Genomic DNA, 25,835 nt, shown 5'->3' with positions numbered 1-25,835 from the left:
GGGAAGGAGTCGGTGCTGGTTAAGGTGACCGTGTGGTCACACCTCACAGACTTGTATCGAGGGACATGCAGCGATTGTTACCCCGCAGAGTGTAGCATCAATTTCCACGGACTATTTATTAAAACTTTCTTATTTAGTCGCTAACATGAGGTATGTGTAGGAGAGAATCGCAAATGCATCATTTTATTCCAGTTACAAAATATTTCACAGTAAATTGTGTTCCTCTTGTCGGTACATTCGACACAATGAGTGTTTTCGGCTCGGGGAAGTGGCGCCACCTGTAGGCCTTTGCGCCAAGGCTTATCCAGAGAAATGGGCGGTAAGTTGTGAGCCGGGGAGTTGTGCGGTACCGCAAGAATTGTAAACTATTCGCTGAGTTAGCAGGCACAGCTACAGGAAATGTGCTCTGCCTTGCCCACAATTGTGGCAGCTGGTGGTTGAGTGGCGCTGGAATTAGACTCTACATTGTCGCCCAGCGTTGTCTGAATTGAAAGTAACTACGATACCGTGGTGGATTACACTAGCACAGCTAACCTTCAGGAGGGGATTTGTTTCCTTGTGGAGACACAGAAGAACGAAGACAATCAAATTTAAGGGCACATTTCGTCTGTGACCCAAATTGCTAGGTTCAGCTGTTCTTCCCGAGAATTTAGTAATTCCGATTGTAAGTCTTTATATATATATATATATATATATATATATATATATATATATATATATACCCTACGATTCGGTTAAACAAGCTTTTGATTTAGAGTTCACAGGCGGCGCCACCGCTTTGACGATGGCCATTACTCACGTAAGTAGTTACACATTTGTGAACGTCTTGTCACCTTGTGGAGTTGGCGCTAATGTCGAAAGTCATCAAGTCTAAGAAGGTATAGAATTACGTAAGTTACCTTTCAATCTTTAATGTGCCGAACGATCCAATATTACGAACCAAAGTGGTGTTCAAGAAGAATGATGTAAGGAATTTTATGACTGTATTTTAAGAAATATTTTTGTAGTGGTTACTGCCTTGAGTTATTTTATATACATCTGGTTGCTGAGAAGTTTTAGAAGATAAGGAACTACTTACGATAGTGATATGATGAGGTATAACCTTAAATTATTTTGTCGTTGGGCTCAAAAATGTTTTGAACCTGCTCCTGCTTTATAGGATCAAGCCACGCCCTAAGGCTACGCGCTAGTAACGTCCCCTGGGCAGCGTGCATATAAGCCGCCGCCACCAACCGAGCTTTCTCAATCTCAGTACGTCGCATAGGGACTCAGTTCGCATTGCACCTCAATACGTTGCACTGTGCTCTAGTCCTCCTCAGTGACAGTCGTCGCCTCGCACCTTAGCTAGCTGTGAGGGAACATTAGTAATTGTATATAGTTGTGATATGGACATGGACAAGAATCAAGAATTAGTGCAGGTTATTTGACTGCTGTTAACCACAGAACTTTAGATTGGACATCTCTGAAGTTAAGTACTCAATTGGTTCAGGTAATAAAATGCATTGTGTGTATAGTGAGAGGAAACGGGCCACCCACCTATCATACCACCCTCTCCTCATTTAGCCAGGAACCACAAAACATTAAAAAAGGGCACAGCCACAACAATTTTAATTGTAAATATTTGCTGATGTCTTGAGCAAATAAACATTGTTCCAAAAAGTTATTTTATTAATCGGTTTATCTTTTTCATTAACAAGTTCTTCATTTGTGTCGCCATATTGTCCGTAGTTGCGTTACAGTTCCTGAGGTTATTTTAGTCCCCTCGTTACAACTATAACAGAACCCGTGCTTTACTCACCAGGCGCATTTTTCTTTATTGAAGAAAAGCATCAACACTGGTCTGTAATTAAAGCAATTTACAATTTGATTTCTTTTTAAGATATAAAAACAGTTCTTTAACAGTGTGTTTTTGTTTTTACTAACGGTAATTTCTGCTTGCTTTTTCGTCTATATCAGAAACTGCCGTCTGCTAGTACGTCTTTGGTTTCTTTCTTCATTAGACACTGATACCTGTAGTCTGCCGGCCGTTGTGACCGAGCGGTTCTAGGCGCTTCAGTCCGGAACCGCACTGCTGCTACGGACGCAGGTTCGAATCCTGCCTCGGGCATGGGTGTGTGTGATGTCCTTGGGTTAATTAGGTTTAAGTAGTTTTAAGTCTAGGGGACTGATGACCGCAGATGTTTAGTCCCATAGTGCTTAGAGCTATTTGAACCATTTTTTAACTTGTAGTCTAATTTTTCGCTGTTTTGCAGAGCAATGCATTTTTTACTTTTTGCAAAGCACACTTTTTCGTACACCACTGTATTTCGGCCATAAAAACAAATCAAATTGTAAATATCTCTGCTTACAGACCAACTGATGAGACTACAATAAAGCGTATGGTGTCTGGCGAGAAAAACACGTATTTTATTGTAATTATAATGAAAGAACAAAAATACTATCAGTAATTAGGAAGTGTTTGAAGTTGTCGTTCTGTTTGCTATTCATCCATCTCTCGCTGCACAAAATACTGTGGCTCACTTGTGGTGTTTTTGGACTCGCTGTTTATGCACAAATAATTTTTTAGGTTCAACCTACTTTCTGTTCACGCCGTGTGAAAGACTTTTTTATATCGGCTAGTTGATTCAAAGGCATCACAAACGTATCTTTCCTCTTCAACATTTCATCAGTGTTTGCGGACGCACATGTAAATTATTACGAGCAGCTGCTCAGGCGCTCTGGCAGTGCTGCCTGCTAATTGTGAATGCCGCTGCCGGTTATTTGCGAGTAATAATTAGGCCGTTAGGCGGGAGTTCATTATGCGAGCCAGACGTGCGTTTTGGCGGCCCTGCCAGGATGTCGCCGACTGGCTGCAGCTGCAGCGCGGCGGGCCGTATTACTCAGCTGTCAAAGCGGCCGCCCCCGCCCCCGCCCACCCCCGGGCTGCGGTCGGCGCCCCCGCCGGCGCTCATTATGCGCCGCTGATTAAAACCGCCGCATTCACCGATCACCGGTCACCGGTCACGGGCGACCGCCGACCGCACGCCCGCCGGCCCGTCTTTTGCAGTCGGCCTCCCGCGGCAGAGCCCCTGCAGCGCGGCCGCCCGCGCCACACGTTCGGCGGTCTCCGCGCCTCACTGGAACGCTTCTGCCGGCTATTCGGCGGACGCGCGCACCCGTCACAAAAACGGCCAAACAAAACACCCAAATGGCCGTCCCGGCCGTATTACCTGCAGCTCCCGATACCAGCACAAAAGCGCACGGTCTGCCGCGTAACGGCGCTCTGATATTTACGTCACGGACTGCTAAAACGAGCCCCTGCGTAACAGACACGTACACTCCGCGCGGTAGCGCCGCTACCGTGGAAATGCGGAGTTCGTGATCGGCCTCGAATGTTGACGTGCCAGAGCGTGCGTCCGAACAACAGAGGCGGAATGCAAGTAATTCACAACATTCTTAATACAGTCTTTGTAACCAAATGCTATGTCGTGTAACAACGATACATCCACATCTACATCTACATACGTGCACTGAGGTTTTGAAGCGCCCCGCTGACAATAATATATTCATTGTCGATTAAAAAAGCCTAAAAAGCCTGAAAACTGTTTTTGTGGTCAGCCATAGAGCGATGGGGAACATTGTTGTTGCTGTGGCCTTCAGTCCAAAGACTGGTTTGATACAGCTCTGCATGCTACTCTATCCTGTGTCAACTTGTAAGATGCCAAGAACTATGGCCCTTACATGAAGTCAATAAAGATCACCTAACTCACGTTGAGCGAACAGTAGGGCTAAACAAAAAATGACTGACAAGGCACAATGCATCTTCTAGAGGGTATAGTATGAACGTATTGGAATAATTAATGTCGGGTGATGGTTTTAAAGTAATTCACACGACATGAAAACTTTGTGGAAACGAGTCGATTTACTGGACGCTAGTTTACCCCAAGGAAGCATTTGGAGTTGACCGTGGCCGGCTGGGGAACGGCAAAGGGAAGCAACAATAGGCAGTTTAGGGTGGCTCAATCTCTCAGAAAGCAGTAACGTGGCGCGGCCTCCAGCCGCCTTAAGATGAGTGACAGTGAGTGGGTGGTTGACCCCGACTCCATGCTGGTGTACCGGCAAACAGACGGAGAACTTGTACGCCTGTTGATAAATGTCCGTCGTCCCGTTTTCTGTGAAACATGCGAGAAAGCCGCGCAAAGCTACGGTGGAGCGCTCAACAGAGGTCAAAATATTCGTGTTCGTGACTATAGCAACTTCACGCTGAACTCACGGTCTGCAGAGCCTGAAGTAAATCAGGTGAAGAGCGACAGCATAAAATACACCGGCCTCCGATGGGAACGTAGGACCGAGGAATTTGAAGTACTCTCCTGGGAGTCAGAATTCCGGAAAAATTGGTGTTTGTGCAGACGCTAACCTTGATAGGTGGCCTGGGAGGAGCTAAATAAAACAAGTTGAGAGGAAGGGAAATTTTGTGGGAATTTGTTCACTTCCCAGAACAGGCATTGGTCGGCACTGGGAAGCGACACATAATTAACGCGACTTGCGCTGCAATTGGAGTAAGTGATTTTGCTGGAGGGGAAACTGAGGTGAAGAGCGGACTATGAGAAGTCTCCGTAGAGGTTTACCGTTCCCAGCTTGCCTAGAGTGTGGACGTGGCGTACTTTACTCAGCTTGCCTGAGAAAGAATGAGCATCTCTGCAGTTTAGGACTTAGCAAATGGAACGAGTGAGTCTGGAGATGGAAAGTTTTGGTTCAGCTATGTACTGAGCAAGATAGATAGGAGTGAATAGACGAGTGCAGCATTGCAGCACCACGAGGTCAGCCAAGGTCCACACAACGACGCTGCTCCGCCACGCTGTATTCGATGATATTGCGCCCGCTCCGGCCACTGATTAATTTGTTGGATCATGTCAGCAAAGTTTCCACGAGGTTTTCATGGGCCGTGTATTGTAGAATTCTTCTCGCACTTCGCATTACGCCTGGGTCAGTCGATAGGAATTACTTTTGAGTTATCGTGCTGTACTCCACGCAAATGCAATTTATTACCACTGCCTGATAGGAGAGTCTTTTAATGTGGTGATTGAAGGTCGGGAGTTAAAATAAATTTGTGCTAATCGACTGCATCTGTTTTCAATCAAGTAGTTGAAATCCCCAGTCACTTTCTTAATTAATTTTATGTTCAACATTTGCAGCTGGTGTTCAAGAGCTGAATATAACATCAATGTGCACCCCTTTTTAATTAAAAGGGATCAATTCTGAATCAACTAATGTCAACACTGCCACCGCCTTATTACTTTCTTTGCGTTATCCGATACTGCGGCAGTTTTGCACTCTCTGTTGATCTGTTAGTCAATTACCTGCGGTGAACACACACCAAAACCAGATAAGTGACGGGTGGGGTGTTACATATGGCTGACCCACGCCAGGATACGATACTTCGGGATTTGCTAGGAAGTAGTCTTGAAAAAGGAAATTTTTCCACGCGATCCATTGCTTAGCCATTTTTAATTGATAAACGGGTAGCATTAGTTACAATAAGTTACATTATCTTCTTCATGTGCTGTCCTTTCAAATTGACATTTATAGCTGCCTGTGCATTCTATTTGTGATTTGTCAGAATACTTATGATGTGTAGTGCCGTAATCAGCCGATGCTGAGCACACAGAACACTATCATCGGTACTAGCCCTTTTGGGGGAATGCTTCATGAACTGTTTGTTGGGTCACTGCTCACACCCAGTGTATCAATTTGTGTCCTGATATATGTTTTGCGTTATCTAATTATTTTGAGTAAGGGGTACCTGGGTTTTGAGTTTTCGTGTAACATAAAAGTGCAAATGATAACGAGGGGAAAAGCCAAGACAACGGAAGAATATAGTCAGACTGTTACTCGGGAGAACATGGGTGATAGTAGGGAAAGCTCTACCGATGAGCGTGACGAACGCGAGTTGCAACTTCCTGAAACTGCGTCTCATGACTGGTTTAGTCCGTTGAACAGCAAGGACGGTGATGCAGGCAGTGATACTAAGGACTCGGGGGACGCAGGGAGTACAGGATTAATCCATAAGTATGGAAGATCCAGCCTAAGAAGCCAGAGTGCGTTGGAAGAAAACGGTGTCCGACGATTATCAAACGATTCATTCACAAGTGATCCGACGGGGGCACGGAGACGGTACTTGTCTAGATATCGAAGGGTTCCTCAGAACAGAGGAGAAGAGTCGCATTTTAAACCACAAAAGGACGAGGATCAAAATGCGGCTACTCTCAAAAACATTACGGACCTGTTGCAACAGATGCAAACGGTGAACTTAGAGCAGAGCGCCAACCTTAATGCCGAAATTAAAAAGGCGAATTCGGAGCAGAACTATAGGCTCACAGAAGTTCATAGGGAAGTAAAAGAGGAGGTAAAGAATCTCGGCGTCAAAATAGAGAAAGAGATTGCCATCATCAAACGAACGGCAATTGAAGCCCAATTAATTGCGAAAGGTGCAAGGAAAATAGCGAGAGAAACTCGGGACTCCACGCAAAGCACGGCAAAAGTAGGAAAGGCTACAAAGCCGGATAAGACGTGTCGAAGAAAAGCAACAAGAGTAACCGGACATAGGGCCTAACGAGATGTTGAAAGAGGAGGTGGCGATATTAAAAAGAAATTTAGAGGACGAGGTGAAACGTCTCGTTACAAAGACATCAAGAAAGAGTAAGGGTGTAATTACTGCGTCGACTGAACCGTCACTTGCCGGAACACAGATAACCGCTTCACGGTGTGACAAAGTTGACACTATAAGCAACGGGAACCACGCCTTGAGGTAACGACCGAGGTAAATACGGACAGCGCTCAGCTGTCCAGTGAGCACAATTGCTCTCGGCTGATTAAATGTACCGAACAACTGTCGAACATACAGAAGGGGAGAGATGACGATAGCGTGTCGGAACGAATTAGTCCACGTTCCGAAGTTCATACGAATCGTAAGAACGGGCGAAATGATAACTGGAATGATGACCGGTTTGACTACAAGCATTTTGTATCAGTGCGAAAGTTCCATCACTACAAGGACGAACTTAATAGCTTGCATCCAAAAACTTTTATGGGACAATTCGAGTTATCTTTGCCCCCACACTGGCCATTGATGTACCAGCTGGATTTTGTGTGCTCCCATATGGAGGCCGCGACCGCTGAGTACATGAGAAATGTAGCGAAGACGAGCGTCTCGTTCGAAGAATTCAAAAATGCCTTCTTGGGCAAGTATTGGTCTAAAGAAACCCAGGATCAAACAAGAAATTATGATGTCCAGAGATATGGAAGGGGCAGGGTACCGGAGTCCGGTCAAATTGATTTGAAAATATGACAAAAAGGAACCAGTACCTAGACAACCCATGTAGTGGTGCGGAAATCATCAGATTATGCTACATGAAACTTCCCATCTCGTATCAACAATTACTTGCCGGTCGTTGTGGTAGCGATACTGAGGAATTTAAGGGCATTTTGCGCGAACTGGAATTCGCATTTCAAGAGGAACAGGCGTGGGAGAAACGCCGACAGCGTGAACAAAATAGCAACCGTCGCAATAATGGACCTCAGTGGGATAGTAGGCCAGTGCCGAACTACAACGGCCACTATCAGGATAAGAGTAATGGAAACTCGAAAAGATGGTACACGGAAGAAGAGCGACACTCTCCGGTGCAACATAATAAATTACAAAGGACTTGGGGCGGTAACCAGCGATCGGGAAGGAACAGGAATAATGGTTACCAAAATAACAAACAGGAAGAGGTCGAAGTTCGCCCTCCGAAGCCTGGTCCATCCCACCTTAACTGGCAGGATTACGAATGACTAGACCAGAGTGCGGACGTAGTAAATATAGGCTTAGAATAAGGACTTTGTTAAAGTGTCTTGTTTGTTTGTGTATATACTGATCTTAGTGGTAGAATGTCTCGTTTATATGTACCTATATTTTGTGTTTTATTATTAATAATGATATCTCGCCTCTCGATGCTGTGAAAGTGAAGCACTAGATTATTTTGTAAAAACAAATGATTAAATAATGGAATAAAAGTATTCCATATACCCGTATACCCATAGAAAAAGATTGATTAGGAACTCTGTAAACTACAGAAAAGTTCCCCGTAATTGTATCTCCGTCATTGGCGAACATATTTAAGGTGGCCAGTCCCGTAGGTCGTTACGAGGACGCACCCACGCATCTCGTATGCTTCTGAATAAGTAAGAGGTGGACATCTGTGCGCAGTTGTGTGAATTAGCGCACCCAGTGTATGTTAAAATGAACCGGACAGCAGCATTGATACGCCAGAAATACTTGTTGATACCAAGATAGTGTAACAACTGCGAGTGTGAGCAGTGAGCTATATTTGTGTTGTGCCATTATGACATTGCTAATCCGAAACATGTTCACAGGCATTATAAAACCATTTGTGACAAAAGGAGAAAACGGGAAGAAAATAGAGGAGAGAAGAAGTGTCGCAATAGAACACGATAAAGGACGCTATCAAAACTTCCAACAAAAAATCTTGGTAAGACTGACACATGTCTGAGTTTGTTGTGTTTTATACATGTTCGCAGGCACAATAAGAGGGACATCTGCCACATAGGGAATTCAGAAGAAAAAACAAGATTAGAGATAAAAACTAGTAAATAGTAGATATGTAGTCGGGTTGGCCAACACCGTGTTAGTCGTAGGAATTAGTAGCTAGAAATGGTGATAGGATCCTGTCCAGATAATATTGATTCCCTATCCCTTGATTGTGCGTGTGTGTATGTGAACGACTGTGAAGCAAGTTGTCTTGTACATTTCTTATGTTTATGTATAAAAATAATGTATGGTACTGATGGTTAAACATGAGCACTTTCCATGTACTAAAATTAGTTGTCTTAGTGTGTTAAGGTGGCGTAACTGAGCAAGAGGGAATTGAAGCTACGACACCTTGAAACGTCCCCTTAGAAAAATTATAAATGACTGTGCTTAAACTGACACACAATATTTTTAGCGCAACGCAATTTGACTTTCACAAATCCCTCAAAAGAATGGCCCTGACTTACATTAACCTATACCTTTCACAAATCACTTACCTCACAAAAATCTTCGTTACTCAAGCTACAGCAATACAGCGAGCGCCACTACTGCCAGCTAAATAAAAGATTCGAACTACGGAAGGCACTAACTACTGATAGGAATAGTTAGCAAATGAAAGATTTTAATAGAGAACAAACAATGTATTTACCTTAATAGTCATAATATATATGTCAGTTCATGATTTTCAGTCTAACAAATTTCAAAACTCCGCCATCTCTCTCCCCACATCCACCACTGCTGGCGGCTCACCTCCAACTGCGCAACGCTACGCGCTGTTCACATCCAGCTGCCGCAGCCCAACACTACAATGGCAGACAACAATGCAAACTAGCCACAGACTGCACACAGCACAGCCAGTGATTTTCATACAGAGCGCTACGTAACGTTGCCAATAAGAAAACATAAACAGCCTACTTACAACCTGGCACACCACACACGAGCTGACAAGGAACGAGGACGACAGCAATGAGGGGAGCACACAGCTGACGATGGTGATGGCATGCAGACCACGCCCTGAATCGACGGGGACGGTGGTCAACTCAACAGCCAAGGATAGGTGACATCCAGCACCTCTGTGTACGACAAAGAGGTCGGTCCTGGTCTCTGTACACGGTACGGATCGGGGGCAGCAATGAAGAGGTCCAAGAAGGTTTCTATATTGGTTGCTCGCCACATCAGGTGGAGCGACAGCCCAGATGACCTTTTGTGCCTAATGACACCAACTTTGAAGGCCTGAGCAAAAAAATAGGCTCTTGTCTTATCACGGTCCCTCCCTTGCCCTAAAACGTCTATCGAAGGAGCAATGACCTGTGGCTGAGCCGCGAGAGATCACCGATCATAGATGCACCGATGGGGTCTTGTGCCTGTCGGACAAGATGTCAACAACGAGCTCTTAGGTGAGAGCCATCCTGCCTCAAGAAGATGCGGGCGCCTGTGGCGCCATATCCGTAATCGACGTTGCTCTCTTCTCAGCCGTTAGCCATCCCTCAACTTGCTAGTCAGAACTATCGTCACTTCCGTTCCTGCAAGAAACTTGTGCCGTGTGTGTGAGTGTGTCAGTGTGGATTCAAATGAATAACATGCGCTTCAACGAACGTACTCATTTGTTCTGTTTATGAATTATGTTATAAGAAGGTTATTTTATAAAATGTGCCATTTGTTAAAACGTCATATATTTGTCATGCCACGTCTGTTTGTGATAGAATAAGATTTCATGGTTCAAATGGCTCTGAGCACTATGGGACTTAACATCTATGGTCATCAGTCCCCTAGAACTTAGAACTACTTAAACCTAACTAACCTAAGGACAGCACACAACACCCAGCCATCACGAGGCAGAGAAAATCCCTGACCCCGCCGGGAATCGAACCCGGGAACCCGGGCGTGGGAAGCGAGAACGCTACCGCACGACCACGAGATTCGGGCAATAAGATTTCATACTTATACCTTGTTACAAATACACAACAGTTGTTGCTCAATACGCAATGATTCTTGTCATTTTGCTTGTGTTTTATAGATATACATATATATAAAAGTACATGTGTGTACACAATCCAGACACTGGACTTGGCCCGACCTTGTTGAATTGTGTAAAGATGACACTTACACCAAGCACAATATAAACGTCCAGAGACAGACAAAAAAAAAACTTCATTTATAAAATGACAAAGGCCGTTAAGGATTCACATATAATTTAATGAGAGCAACTACTATCAACTTCACAAAATGTTACACGAATATTGTTCATGTGTGTTTTTAGTAATTTAAGCCGAGTGGGGATGGATAACTGAGAGTGAATGGACCTTAAGTTATAATTGCGGGTCTTGCCATTCAAATGACAAGCACAGAGGTGCTTAAACATGTGTATTTGCCCTTTTCGAAGTGTGTCCTTGTAATATAATTGTAGTTTTCTTTCGAATACTCTGACCAATAAGTCTAAGGAATCGGCAGAGATTAAAGTAAAATTAGACTAAATAATGACCACGTCTTTAACAGTAAATCCAGTCACTGAAGGCAGGTACCCTAGGAATGAGTCGGAGTTTGCATCAGAGAGAAGGCAGTGGTAATCAATCGCCCATAACTAACCACGCGAACGGATTACAGTAACAGTTATGGAGACATTAATTTTGTACCACAGGTGGTAACACCATAGGAGTCATCACCTGTACTACAAAATTGATTTGAAGAGAGGGACTATGTAAGATGGCAAGAACTATGCCCCTTACATGAAGTCAATAAAGATAACCTAACTCACGTTGAGCGAACAGTAGGGCTGAACAAAAAGTGACTGACAAGGCACAACGCATTTTCTAGAGGATATAGTATGGACGTATTGGAATAATTAATGTCGGGTGATGGTTTTAAAGTAATTCACACGACATGAAAACTTTGTGGAAACGAGTCGATTTACTGGACGCTAGTTTACCCCAGGGAAGCATTTAGAGTTGACCGTGGCCCTCTGGGGAACAGAGAAGGGAAGCGACAATAGGCAGCTTAGGGCGGCTCAATCTCTGAGAAAGTGGTAACGTTGTGTGGCCTCCAGCCGCCTTAAGATGAGTGACAGTGAGTGGGTGGTTGACCCCGACTCCATGCTGGTGTACCGGGAAACAGATGGAGAACTTGTACACCTGTTGATAAATGTCTGTCATCCCGTTTTCTGTGAAACATGCGAGAAAGCCGCGCAAAGCTATGGTGGAGCGGTCAACAGAGGTCAAAATATGTGTGTTCGTGACTATAGCAACTTCACGCTGAATTCACGGTCTCCAGAGCCTCAAGTAAATCAGGTGAAGAGCGACTGCATGAAATACACCGGCCTCTGATGGGAACGTAGGACCAAGGAATTTGAAGTACTCTCCTGGGAGTCAGAATTCCGGAAAAATTGGTGTTTGTGCAGACGCTAACCTTGATGGGTGGCCTGGGAGGAGCTAAATAACAGAAGTTGAGAGGAAGGGAAATTTTGTGGGAATTTGTTCACTTCCTGGAGCAGGCATTGGTCGGGGTTGGTAAGCGACGCATAATTAACGCGACTTGCGCTGCAATTGGCGTAAGTGATTTTGCTGGAGGGGAAACTGAGGTGAAGAGCGGACAGTGAGAAGTCTCCATAGAGGTTTTCCGTCCCCAGCTTGCCTAGAGTGTGGACGTGGCGTACTTTACTCAGCTTGCCTGAGAAAGAGTGAGCATCTCTGCAGTTTAGGACTTAGCAAATGGAACGATTGTGCTTGGAGATAGAAAGTTTTGGTTCAGCTATGTACTGAGCAAGATAGATAGGAGTGAATAGATGAGCGCAGCCTTGCGGCACCATGAGGTCGGCCGACGTCCACACAACGACACTGCTCCGTCACGCTATATTCCATGATATTGCGCCCGCTCCGGCCACTAATTAATTTGTTGGATCACGTCGGCAAAGTTTCCATGAGGTTTTCATGGGCCGTGTATTGTAGAATTCTTCTCAAACTTCGCATTATGCCTGGGTCAGTCTATAGGAATTACTTTTGCGTTATCGTGCTTTACTCCACGCAAACGCAATTTATTACCACTGCCTGATAGGAGAGGCTTGTAATGTGATGATTGAAGGTCGGGAGTTAAAATAAATTTGTGCTAATCGACTGCATCTGTTTTCAATCAAGTAGTTGAAATCCCAAGTCACTTTCTTAATTAATTTTATGTTCAACATTTGCATCTGGTGTTCAATAGCTGAATATATCATCAATGTGCACCCCTTTTTAATTAAAAGGGATCAATTCTGAATCAATTAATGTCAACATTGCCACCGCAGTTCAATCAGGAGTCACAGGGCCTTATTACTTTCTCTGCGTTATCCGATATTGCGGCAGTTTTGCACTCTCTGTTGATCTGTTAGTCAATTACCTGGGGTGAACACACGCCAAAACAAGGTAAGTGACGGATGGGGTGTTACATTCTTCTTCGTCACCCAGTACCTGCTGCAACTTACATCCTTTTCAATCTCCTTAGTGCGTTCATCTCTTGGTCTTCCTCTACGATTTTTACCCTCCACACTGCCCTCCAATACTAAATTGGTAATCCCTTGATGCCTCAGAACATGTCCTTCCAACCGATCCCTTCTTCTAGTCAAGTTGTGCCGCAAATTTCTCTTCTCCCCAATTCTATTCAATACCTCCTCATTAGTTATGTGATCTACCCATCTAATCTTCAGCATTCTTCTGTAGCACCACATTTCGAAAGCTTCTGTTCTCTCCTTGTCTAAACTATTTATCGACCTCGTTTCACATCAAAACATGGCTACAATCCATACAAATACTTTTTTAAAACAACTTCCTGACACTTAAATCTATACTCGATGTTAACAAATTTCTCTTCTTCAGAAACGGTTTCCTTGCCGTAGACAGTCTACATTTTATATCCTCTCTACCTCGACCAGCATCCGTTATTTTGCTTCCCAACTTTAAGTGTCTCATTTCCTAGTCTAATTCCCTCAGCATCACCCAATTTAATTCGACTACATTCCATTATCCTCGTTTTGCTTTTGTTGATGTTAATCTTATATTCTCCTTTCAAGACACTGTCCATTCCGTTCAACTGTTCTTCCAGGTACTTTGCTGTCTCTGACAGAATTACAATGTCATCGGCGAACCTCAAAGTTTTTATTTCTTCTCCGTAGATTTTAATTCCTACTCCGAGTTTTTCTTTTGTTTCCTTTATTGCTTGCTCAGTATACAGCTTGAATAACATCGGTGATAGGCTACAACCCTGTCGCACTCTCTTCCCAACCACTGCTTCCCTTTTATGCCCCTCGACTCTTATGATTGCCATCTGATTTCTGTACAAATTGTAAATAGCCTTTCGCTCCCTGTATTTGACCCGTGCCACCTTCAGAATTTGAAAGAGTGTATTCCAGTCAACACTGTCAAAAGCTTTTTCTAAGTCTACAAATGCTAGAAACGTAGGTTTGCCTTTTCTTAATCTTCCTTCTAAGATACGTCGTAGGGTCATTATTGCCTCACGTGTTCCATTTCTACAGAATCCAAATTGATCTTCCCCAAGGTCGGCTTTTACCAGTTTTTCCATTCGTCTGTAAAGAATTCGTGTTAGTATTTTGCAGCTGTGACTTATTAAACTGATAGTTCGGTAATTTTCACATCTGTCAAGACCTGCTTTCTTTGAGATTGGAATTATTATATAAGTCTGAGGGTATTTCGCCTGTCTCATGCGTGTTGCTCACCAGATGGTAGAGTTTTCTCAGGGCTGGCTCTCCCAAGGCTATCAGTAGTTCTAATGGAATGTTGTCTACTCCCGGGGCCTTGTTTCGACTTAGGTCTTTCAGTGCTGTGTCAAACTGTTCACGTAGTATCATATCTCCCATTTCATCTTTATCTACATCCTCCTCCATTTCCATAATATTGTCCTCAAGAACATCGTCCTTGTATAAACCCTCTATATATGGGGAACATATTGACCACAATTTCCACGCTACAGGTCCCCATTCTTCTTGTACTCACCGAAAGAAGTGTTTTTACTCTCTGTTTGCTCATCGGGATCAGGAACTATGATTACAAATGAAAGTTTTGAGTTTTAACTGATTGATCAGCAGTTCAGAGCCGACCTCTAGGGTAAGCTCCCATTAAATGGTCTTTCGCCCTGACTTCTAATAATCAAAGTTAACTGCTCGCCACAAAAGTAGAAAACAATATCACCACTTGCCACGCAGTTTTGTTAACACTATGGGCGGCACACAAACAGTCACTCCCGTGAGATGTAAGAGATCCAGGACGGTGTACAGTCCTCGAGAGCACATTTCAAATTTGTACCGAAAACATGCAACAACAGCAGTCTGGCTGTGACGTTATCCGACGCAGCGCGCAAGCCGGCGTTTGACTGACGCGAACCGATTAATAGCTGGGTGCGAAGTGTGTGTCACTGCCTGTCTAGTCGTATTTATTTATGGCTGCAGCGGACGGCTGAACGGAACACCAGCCGTCACCCGCCCTGTGTCCAGGTAACAGCATCTAAATGGCCGCTTTCTCGGACACAATTATAACATTATTTTGTATCAATTTACAGTCTCCGTAATTTTTATATGAATGGAGTTAGTTGGCTTTAATTTCAGAAAAAGCTTTAACTCGGCTGCATTTAACCTTTGCCGGCTAGAATTTTTAGATAGGAATCGACAGTAGAACACGGCCTCTGAACTACAACATTAATGAGACCTTGTAGTGATTGGTATTTGCACCAAAGTCTTGAAACTTGTTATAGTTTTATTACTTAATGGATTTAATCAAGTGCTGTAATCAGAACTTTCTGTCATTAATATAAATGGTATTAATCTATCCCAAATAAGGATGATTTTGTTTCGAATTTAGTTTTCATTAAATTACTCGAAAACTGTTAGAGGTAGCTTAATGGGATCACATAGTTAATATTTTTATATCAAATTGAAGCTTCATACCAATTATAATTTTCCTGAGTCTATTCTTTAGCGCCTTCAGATTTTCGTAAAAACATCGATTTGGATCAAATTATTGCTCCGATCAAGTTGAGACTTGTAACAGTTGATTTTGATACGCATTTTCACATCTTGAACAATTTTTGGCTTCCTAGCTTCATTACTTAGCGCCATTTATTTTTTATTTAAAACGATGTATTTAGGGAAACACAATCATCTGGTCACTCTGAGATTTGACAGTTTAAATATTAGTATACTGAAGCATATAAAGACAAAGTTTGCAAAAACTGCATTAATTTTTAATTTCATCCTTAGATTATGGCGCAATACTTTGTATGCTACGCACAGCAGCGTAGTAGCAGTGAATTGGGGTAAATCACAGCACACTCGCTCGCCCCTGTATCTCTCAAATGATACAGCGCTTGTTTCGCCACGAGGTGACGAAAGTCGTGGGGTAGCGACACGCATGTATACAGATAGCGGTAGCATCGTTCACCCAAGGTGTAAGAGGGCAGTGCATTGGTGGAGCTTTCATTTGTACTCCGGTGATTCAAGGTGAAAAGGTTGTAAGTAGGCTGTTTATGTTTTCTTATTGGCAACGTTACATAGCGTTCTGTATGAAAATCGCTGGCTGTGCTGTGTGTAGTCTGTGGCTAGTTTGGATTGTTGTCTGCCATTGTAGTGTTGGGCAGCGGCAGCTGGATATGAACAGCACGTAGCGTTGCGCAGTTGGAGGTGAGCCGCCAGCAGTGGTGGATGTGGGGAGAGAGATGGCGGAGTTTTGAAATTTGTAAAACTGGATGTCATGAACTACTATATATATTATGATGTTAAGGTAAATACATTGTTTGTTCTCTATTAACATCTTTCAATTGCTAACTATGCCTATCAGTAGTTAGTGCCTTCTGCAGTTTGAATCTTTTATTTAGCTAGCAGTAGTGGCGCTCGCTGTATTGCAGTAGCTTGAGTAACGAAGATTTTTGTGAGGTGAGTGATTTGTGGAAGGTACAGGTTAATGTTAGTCAGGGCCATTCCTTTGTAGGGATATCTGAAAGTCAGATTGCGTTGCGCTAAAAAAATATTGTGTGTCAGTTTAAGCACAGTCCTGTATAATTGTTCAAAGGGGACGTTTCAAGGTTTGTGAAGTGATTGTGGCCGCACGACGGGAGTTAACAGACTATGAACGCGGAATTGTAGTTGGTGACAGACGCATGGACCATTCAATTTCGGAAATCGTTAGCGAATTCAATATTCCGCGATCCATAGTGTGAAGAGGGTGCCACATTTCAGGCATGACCTCTCACCACGAACAACGCAGTGGCCGATGGCCTCCACTTGACGGCTGGCGTTTGCGTAGAGCTGTCAGTGCTAACAGACAAGCAACACTGCGTGAAATAACCGCACAAATCAATGTGGTACGTACGACGAACGAACCCGGTAGGATATTGCGATGAAATTTGGCGTTAATGGACTACGGTAGCAGACGACCGACGCGAATGATTTTGATAATAGCACAACATGTTCTTCGCTCTTCCTCAAGTAGCCAGTAATCGATTCAATGCATGAAACCTGCCTCTCCTTAAAAAAATGTTTATCTTCTCCAGTAGTACTGACTTGGAGCAGGAGATGCACCACAGGACATTTTTGTTGTGTCTAGACAAGACAGCCTAAACACAATGCGAGGAAGCCGAAAGGCACGCGCTTAAACTCACGCAGGCTGGTGTGAGGTCTGAAACAGGATACGTAATGAATGCTATAAAGAAAAGTACGTAGCTTCTGGAATACTTAACTTTAATCCACATTTGTAGAACATCGCTCTTGATGATACATTAATAGAATCTCAATATCTATACTGGTAATGGCGCCTTGCTAGGTCGTAGCAAATGTAGCTGAAGGCTATGCTAACTATCGTCTCGGCAAATGAGAGCGTAATTCTCAGTGAACCATGGCTAGCAACGTCGGCTGTACAACTGGGGCGAGTGCTAGTACGTCTCTCTAGACCTGCCGTGTGGTGGCGCTCGGTCTGCAATTACTGACAGTGGCGACACGCGGGTCCGTCGTATACTAGCGGACCGCGGCCGATTTAAAAGCTACCACCTAGCTAGTGTGGTGTCTGGCGGTGACACCACAATTTTAATTTCCACTGTCTATACTTTTACGAATAAATTCATACAACTTTGTCAGTATGACCAGGAAGGATTCAGAATTCAAACCCATAGCAGTGGAAGTTCTAAAACATAACGAAATGATTTTTGTTACATGCGAAATTTTATCATTTTTTTCGCTTACTAATGTCAGTATTTGTTGCTATAGGTACACTTTTCTTCATAAGTAAGAGAGATTCTTCGACGAATTTTGCACGGCATACAAACCATACTTGAAGGTGTATGAAACTCTAGAATTTTCCAAATCTATTAAAAACTGTGGTAAAAATTGAGGTAATTACCTACAAAATTTGTGTTTTTTCTAAAAATGAAGTTTAAAATAGAACATCTCATTCGTTTTTTCATAAATTAAATAAATTCTAGAGTTTCATACACCTATAAGTATGGTATGTATGGTGTGCAAAATTCATCGAAGAATTTCTCTAACTTATGAAGAAAATGTACCTAAAGCAACAAATGCAGCCATTAGTAAGTCAAACAGTGATGAAATTTTGCAAGTAAAAGAATTTATTTTGTTATGTTTTCGAACTTCCACTGCAATGAGTGTGAATTCTGAATCCTTCCTGGTAATGCTGACAAAGTTTCATGTACTTATTTGTAAAAGTTTAGACACTGGAAATTAAAATGTCGTGTGATGCCTCTCCTGCTCCAAGTCGACCTGTTTGACGTCCTACCCCCCTTAAAGCGGAACCAGCCGCAGGCGATTGTGGATGTTGTATCTCACAAAACACAACACAGCCATCGCACGTTGCGTGGCGAGCCAACCTGGCGGGGTGTGGAAACAGTTGACAGCACAGCACCTAAGCGGAAGAGAGCAGAAGCCTTACCACACGAGCGGCCGTGGAAGCTTTCCATATGTGCCGCAAGGCACAGCAAAGCCCAATCGAGCGCAGCCTCTGAGTCTATAAATACGTAGCCACTTTCGTACTGAAGTCACCTTGTGTTAGTGTCGCAACATTACCACCATGGGGATATGACACTAATGAAAAATGATTTGGTGTGGAAACGTTTCTACCTTCTTCCACATAGGTGCTGCCGTCTTAACTATTTCCACGCCTCGACTGTCCGGCGCGCCTCGCAATGTGTGACATCCGTTTTTTGTAAGGCATACATCGGCGTTCGCCTATGGCTGGCTCTGCTGTAATCTACTCTCTACTTTGTGCGTTTATGGCAGAATACGGTCAGTGCACTATGTAGAATCCCACTTCTGGCACCGGTCGAGATGGCCGGTGTCAGCGAGACCGTTTTGTACAGTTCAAATTGCTTTTTTATGGGCCTTGATGTGATTCATTACAAGCAGCAGCATTGTGGTTGAGACATCCAATTGCTTCCCACGCGCGCGCCTGTGTGTGTATGTGTGTGTGTGTGTGTGTGTGTGTGTGTGTGTGTGTGTGTGTCTGTGTGTGTGTGTGTGTGTGTGTGTGTGTGTGTTGAAAGATGTACACATTGCCGGCGATGGGCGAGGCATGACAGAATCTCTGACCAGAGAGTAGTTTATCGTTAGCTGTTGCTAGTGTGCGCTTGACCGCGCGAGTCGACAGTAGTAGTTGTCTGTCGACAGTAGTAGTCGTCAGTCCGAGTTAGTCCGTGCTAGTCGGCGGGAGTCGGCATGCGTCGTCTGTGTGCTCTGGTCGCGACTCTGGTCAGGAATCTGGTGGATGAGTATTGTTATAGAAGGTAAAGAAGCAGCCTTGCGCATATTTAATAATGTATGTTAATTGTAATTTAATTTCTTCAAAGAAATGCCCCAATAATAATTTTTATAATATAAAGCAATTCTTTTAAAGAAAAGCAGTGTAACCTCCCCGCAAAAAATATTTATTAAATGAAAATGTAAATGTGCGCCAAGCGTAGCCTCGCCACAAAAAATAATAATAATTAAATGAATTTTTCTAATATTGTAACCTCTGAACAAAATTGGCTCAGATTTATAGTCGCTGTGCAAAGAATCCATTCACACTTAATATTCCCACAAAGTTCTTTTCTCATTTAATGTCAAGTTCGAAATAGAAAAATTCCTAAACACCAAAATAATAATAAAAAAGTTCTGTAACCTGATAAATTTTATGAGGACAGCAGGGCTGACCTTCGGCCCTGTATTCTGAATAAAAAAAGCAAAAATTTCTTACCTCAATAAAACTGCAATTATATCCACTCTTAATTACTCATTTTTCGACACAGCTTCGTGCAATGCTGGCATATATATATATATATTTTTTTTTTTATTTTTGGATGGAATGATAATGCATTGGAAATTCTTTAAATTGAAATGAATGCTTTTCTTTAAAAGAGTTGCTTTATATTATAAAAATTATTATTGGGGCATTTCTTTGAACAAATTAAATTACAATTAACATACATTATTAAATATGCGCAAGGCTGCTTCTTTACCTTCTACAACAATACTCATCCACCAGATTCCTGACCAGAGTCGCGACCAGAGCACACAGACGACACATGCCGACTCCCGCCGACTAGCACGGACTAGCACGGACTGACGACTACTACTGTCGACAGACAACTACTACTGTCGACTCGCGCGGTCAAGCGCAGACTAGCAACAGTGTAAGTAGGCTGTTTATGTTTTCTTTATGTAAGTAGGCTGTTTATGTTTTCTTTATGTAGGTAGGCTGTTTATGTTTTCTTATTGGCAATGTTACGTAGCGCTCTATATGAAAATCACTGGCTGTGCTGTGTGCAGTCTGTGGCTAGTTTGCATTGTTGTCTGCCATTGTAGTGTTGGGCAGCGGCAGCTGGATGTGAACAGCACGTAGCGTTGCGCAGTTGGAGGTGAGCCGCCAGCAATGGTGAATGTGCACCCGCACAGTCGCAACAGATGGCTGCTGGCTGTCTCTACCAGGACTATAGTGGGTCTGCTCTGTGATGACCTACCTACGAATCTTCTTCAAAACGTCGAATGACTCTGCTGTGGGTTTGCTCTGTTGTGGCCCATTACCTGTCAGCATGTCAAGAGTCAGCACTGTCTTTCCGTTGGAAGGACAACACTACTTGTTCAAGACTGCATGGAAATCCATTACTTCCGTGTGCATTTTCTTTTACTGCTCAGACTTTGACAAAAAAGACTGAAATTTTACTGTGATGAACAATCTGGACTGTCTTTATGGACTGTGAGAAAATTTTAGATTTTGACCAACATTGTATCAATAAGTGTGTGCATTTGATTTCTTTGATATTGTAATTATGAAAAATTTCTTCAAATCTGTGTTGGCCACTGCCCAAAACAATTTGTAAAATTTTTTGTGGGGAGCATGGGGGCTATGTAAGTAGGCTGTTTATGTTTTCTTTATGTAAGTAGGCTGTTTATGTCTTCTTTATGTAAGTAGGCTGTTTATGTTTTCTTTATGTAAGTAGGCTGTTTATGTTTTCTTTATGTAAGTAGGCTGTTTATGTTTTCTTATTGGCAACGTTACGTAGCGCTCTATATGAAAATCACTGGCTGTGCTGTGTGCAGTCTGTGGCTAGTTTGCATTGTTGTCTGCCATTGTAGTGTTGGGCAGCGGCAGCTGGATGTGAACAGCACGTAGCGTTGCGCAGTTGGAGGTGAGCCGCCAGCAGTGGTGGATGTGGGGAGAGAGATGGCGGAGTTTTGAAATTTGTTATACTGGATATTATGAACTGCTATGTATATTATGGTTTTTCAACACTATTAAGGTAAATACATAGTTTGTTCTCTATTAAAATCTTTCATTTGCTAACTATGCTTATCAGTAGTTAGGGCCTTCCGTAGTTTGAATCTTTTATTTAGCTGGCAGTAGTGGCGCTCGCTGTATTGCAGTAGTTCGAGTAACGAAGATTTTTGTGAGGTAATTGATTTGTAAAAGGTATAGGTTAATGTTAGTCAGGGCCATTCTTTTGAAGGGATTTTTGAAAGTCAGATTGCGTTGCGCTAAAAAAAATATTGTGTGTCAGTTTAAGCACAGTCATGTATAATTGTTCTAAGGGGACGTTTCAACAGCTAACGATAAACTACTCTCTGGTCAGAGATTCTGTCATGCCTCGCCCATCGCCGGCAATGTGTACGTCTTTCAGTGTGTGTGACGTCTAGCAATACTGGCAGCGTGCAGCACGGCCAGCCGGTGGCATAAGGACACGGCTTCTGTTGGTGATGGTTCCGGACTCAGCAGCTAAGGTGGCGGCTGCCGAGACACTGCTGGTACGTTACACGGCGACTGAAAAAGTGCTACGGCCGGCGTGAGGTGTCCCAGAGTTCAGCTGGACCCGCAGTGGCCTTGCGTTTGTGTCTCAGGGCAAAGTGCGCTGAAAATATGTCGAACTGTGGACCCCGTACAGCATTCCGGATGGTGACCGCAGCGTCACAGCCCCGTGGTGATAGTGCTGTGATACTGACACAAGATTATTTCGGTACAAGGGTGGCCAGGTATTCATACACTCAGGGGCTGAGCTGGCTTGGACTTTGCTGTGCCATGTGGCAGGTATAGTAAGCACCTCCGTAGTTGCTGGTGTCGAAAGATTTCTGCCTTCTTCCGCTTAGGTGCTGCTGTGGCAACGACTTCCATACCTCGCGTGGCCGGCTTGCGGCTCAAAGTGCGACGGCTGTATTGTGTTTTGTAAGGCAGAACAGCCGCGCTCGCCTGTGATTGGCTCGGCTGTAATCTCATCCCTATTTCGAGCGTTTCTAAGGGAAAATGCTCGTTGCACTACACCTCCATTGCTGACACTAAGCTCTTAATTTTAGTGCGCGGTTTCTCAGTACTTGTTTTGGAATTTGTGCTTTATCTCAGTAAATCATCACTTCTCGCACACCTAGAGGCAGTTTTATGAATTGTTACTTTAAACATCCGAAAACTGCAGAACAAAACTATTAACTAATGGGAAAACCCACCTGACGTCTTAGCAACAAATAATTCTGGGCTAATAACGAGCATAAAAACGGATACAGTGATTAGGGTTGTCGTAGCGAGACTGAATGCCGTAACTCCCAAACCCTCCAAAAATAAACTAAAAATATACCTATTCAAAGAAGCAGATAAAAATTCACTTGACGCCTTCCTGAGAGATAGTCTCCACTCCTTCCAAATTGACAATGCAAGTGTAGACCAGATGTGGCTTGAGTTCAGAGAAATAGAACTAACAGCAGTTGAGAGATTTATACCAAATAAATTAACAAGTGACAGAGCTGATCCCCGTTGATACACAAAACAGGTCAGAACACCGCTGCAGATACAACAAAGAAGGAAACCAAATTTAAACGAACAAAAAATTCTCAATATTGACAATCTTTTCCAGAAGCTCGAAAGTTAGCGCGACTTCAATGCGAGAGGCTTGTGGTAGTTTCCACAACGGAAATTTGTCTCGAAACCTGCCAGAGAATCCAAAGAGATTCTGGTCGAGGGTAAAGTATGCTAGCGTCAAGACACAATCGACGCCTTCTCTGAGCGATAGCAATGGAAATACTATCAATGAATGTGCAACTAAAGCAGGGTTACTAATCCCAGACTTCCGAAATTCCTTCACCAAAGAATTCGAAGTAAATACTGCGGAATTCGAAAAAAATTGTTCAAATGGCTCTGAGCAGTATGGGACTTAACTTCTGAGGTCATCAGTCCCCTAGAACTCAGAAATACTTAAACATAACTAACCTAAGGACATCACACACACCCATGCCCGAGGCAGGATTCGAACCTGCGACCGTAGCGATCGCGCGGTTCCAGACTGTAGCGGAATTGGAATCGAGAACAGCTGAAAACATGAGTCACTTAGAAGTAGATATCCTCAGAGTAGTGACGCAACTTAAATCACTTAATGAAAGCCGGTCTTCCGGTCCAGACTATACACAAATTAGGGTCCTTTCAGAATATGATGATGCAATAGCTCCATACTTAACAACCGCTAGCGTAATGAGAGATTCGTACCCAAAGGCTGAAAAGCTGCAGACGTCACACCAATGTTCAAGAAAGGCAATGGCAGTAATCCATTAAATTACAGCCCATATCATTAACGTCGTTGTGCAGCATGATTTTGGAACATATACTGCGTTCGAACATTATGAATTACCTCGAAGAGAACGATCTGTTGGCGTATACAACACGGGTTTAGAAAACATTGTTCTTGAAAAACACAACTACCTCTTTACTAACACGAAGTGTTGAGTGCTATTGAAAAGGGGTTTCAAATTAATTCCGTATTTCTAGATTTCCAGAAGGCTTTTGACACTGTACTTCACAAATGGCTTGTAATCGCAAGTCTGTTTGTGTGGCCATCCTCCGCAGCAAGCATATAAATACTTGTTTTGTAAATAAAACTGCCTTTTCCTGCTGCTAGCTGCTAGTTACTTTATTTATCCCATACGCGTTGCGCCTTCTCCTGTTCTAAGGCATCATCAGTGGGATCTATATCGATACAGTTTTGTTAGTTTTAGATTATTAAACAGTTCACTTCGCGATTTTTTGTAAAAAAAAGTAATTGCTTACGATTTGCTAATCTGCGTTTCCTCACTTCTGGTCTGGAGGTCGCACTACCACTTTTGTAATCAAATTGCGTGCTTGTGGATTATCGTATGAGTTGCACCAGTGGATTCGTGATTTCCTGTCAGAGAGGTCACAGTTTATAGTGACTGACGGGAAGTGATCGAATAAAACAGAAATGATTTCTGGCGTTCCCAAGGTAAAATTATAGACCATCTGTTGTTCCTTATCTCTATAAACGATTTACGAGACAATAGGAGCAGCCATCATGGGTTGTTTGCAAATGAAACCATGGTTTACCACCTAGTAAAGTCATCAAAAGATAAACACAAATTGCAAACCGATTTATAAAAAATATATCTATGGTGCGAAACTTGGTTGTTGACCCTAAATAATGAAAACGTGAGGTCAACCACAAAGTGCTAAAAGGAAACCGTTAAACTTCGGTTACTCGATAAATCAACCAAATCTAAAGGTCGTAAATTCAACTAAATACCTAGGAATTATAATTACGAACAACGTAAATTGGAAAGAATACATATAAAATGTTTTGGGGAAGACAAACCGAAGACTACGCTTTTATTGGCAGAACACTTAGAATATGCAGCATATCAACTAAAGAGACTACCTACACTGCGCTTGTCCGTCCTCTTTTGGAGTACTGCTGTGCGGTGTGGGATCCTTACTTGATAGGACTGACAAAGTACAACGAGAAAGTTCGAAGAAGACCAGGACGTTTGTATTATCGAGAAATAGGGGAGACAGTGTCACTGACATGATACAGTATTTGGGGTGGGCATCCTTAAAACAAAGGCGGTTTTCGTTTGCGGCGAAACCTTCTCACGAAATTCCAATCACCCACTTTCTTCTCCCAACGTGAAAATATTTTGCTGGCGCCGATCTACATAGGGAGAAACGATGATCATAATAAAAAAAGTGAAATCAGAGCTCTAACGGAAAGATATAGGTGTTCGTTTTTTTTCCGCAGTATTCGAGAGTGGAATAATAGGGTTATTGTGAAGGTGATCCGACGAAACCTCTGCCAGGCACTTAACTGTCATTTCCGCAGTATCGATGTAGATGTAATACGTAGCAGTAGACTGACGTTTATTTGACAGTCAGTAATTTGCTTGCAGTTATTTTGTGGAAGTAATACCCGAGAAAATAAACTTCTCTTGTAACCTAATTGAAGGCTTTGTCGGTGTTACGACTGGTACCTCTCCTTGAAAGTGAAAGGAAACGGATATGGCCCGGCTTGGGTAGTAAAAGGGGAAGAGATCGGCCCTCTCTCCACCCTTCTTCGGGTCACCGAGCTGTCATTTCACCCAGTAATTGCGATTTTTGACATGAAAATGCATTCAGTTAAGGAGAGTGAGGTAAACAAGCAGCCTGCATTGGATAATGAATGAATTTGTCATGTGGCAATAATATTTTTGCGAAGCTGACGGTTTTATTTTTATGAATTTTTGATTTTGAAGGTCCGTGACAAACGCTTTCCCTTTTCCTGAAAAAGGCTTGCGCATGTATGCAGAGATGTAAAATTCAACCTCAAACAATTACAGAAACCACTTACTGTATATGAAAATGTTGCAGAAAATGAATGTGAAACTGTTGATTTTGAAGAGAATAGCCAATGAAATTGTAAGAACCCAGATATAGCAGTAAGTGATATGTTCGTAACTGTTTGTATGGCACTGACAAACAAGTTGAGGGCAATTTGGAAGCAAGAAATG

Source organism: Schistocerca cancellata, chromosome 6, assembly GCF_023864275.1.
Source record: "Schistocerca cancellata isolate TAMUIC-IGC-003103 chromosome 6, iqSchCanc2.1, whole genome shotgun sequence".
Lineage (NCBI taxonomy): Eukaryota > Metazoa > Arthropoda > Insecta > Orthoptera > Acrididae > Schistocerca > Schistocerca cancellata.
The sequence above is the reverse complement of the archived record's forward strand: the minus strand, read 5'-3'. Positions refer to the sequence as shown.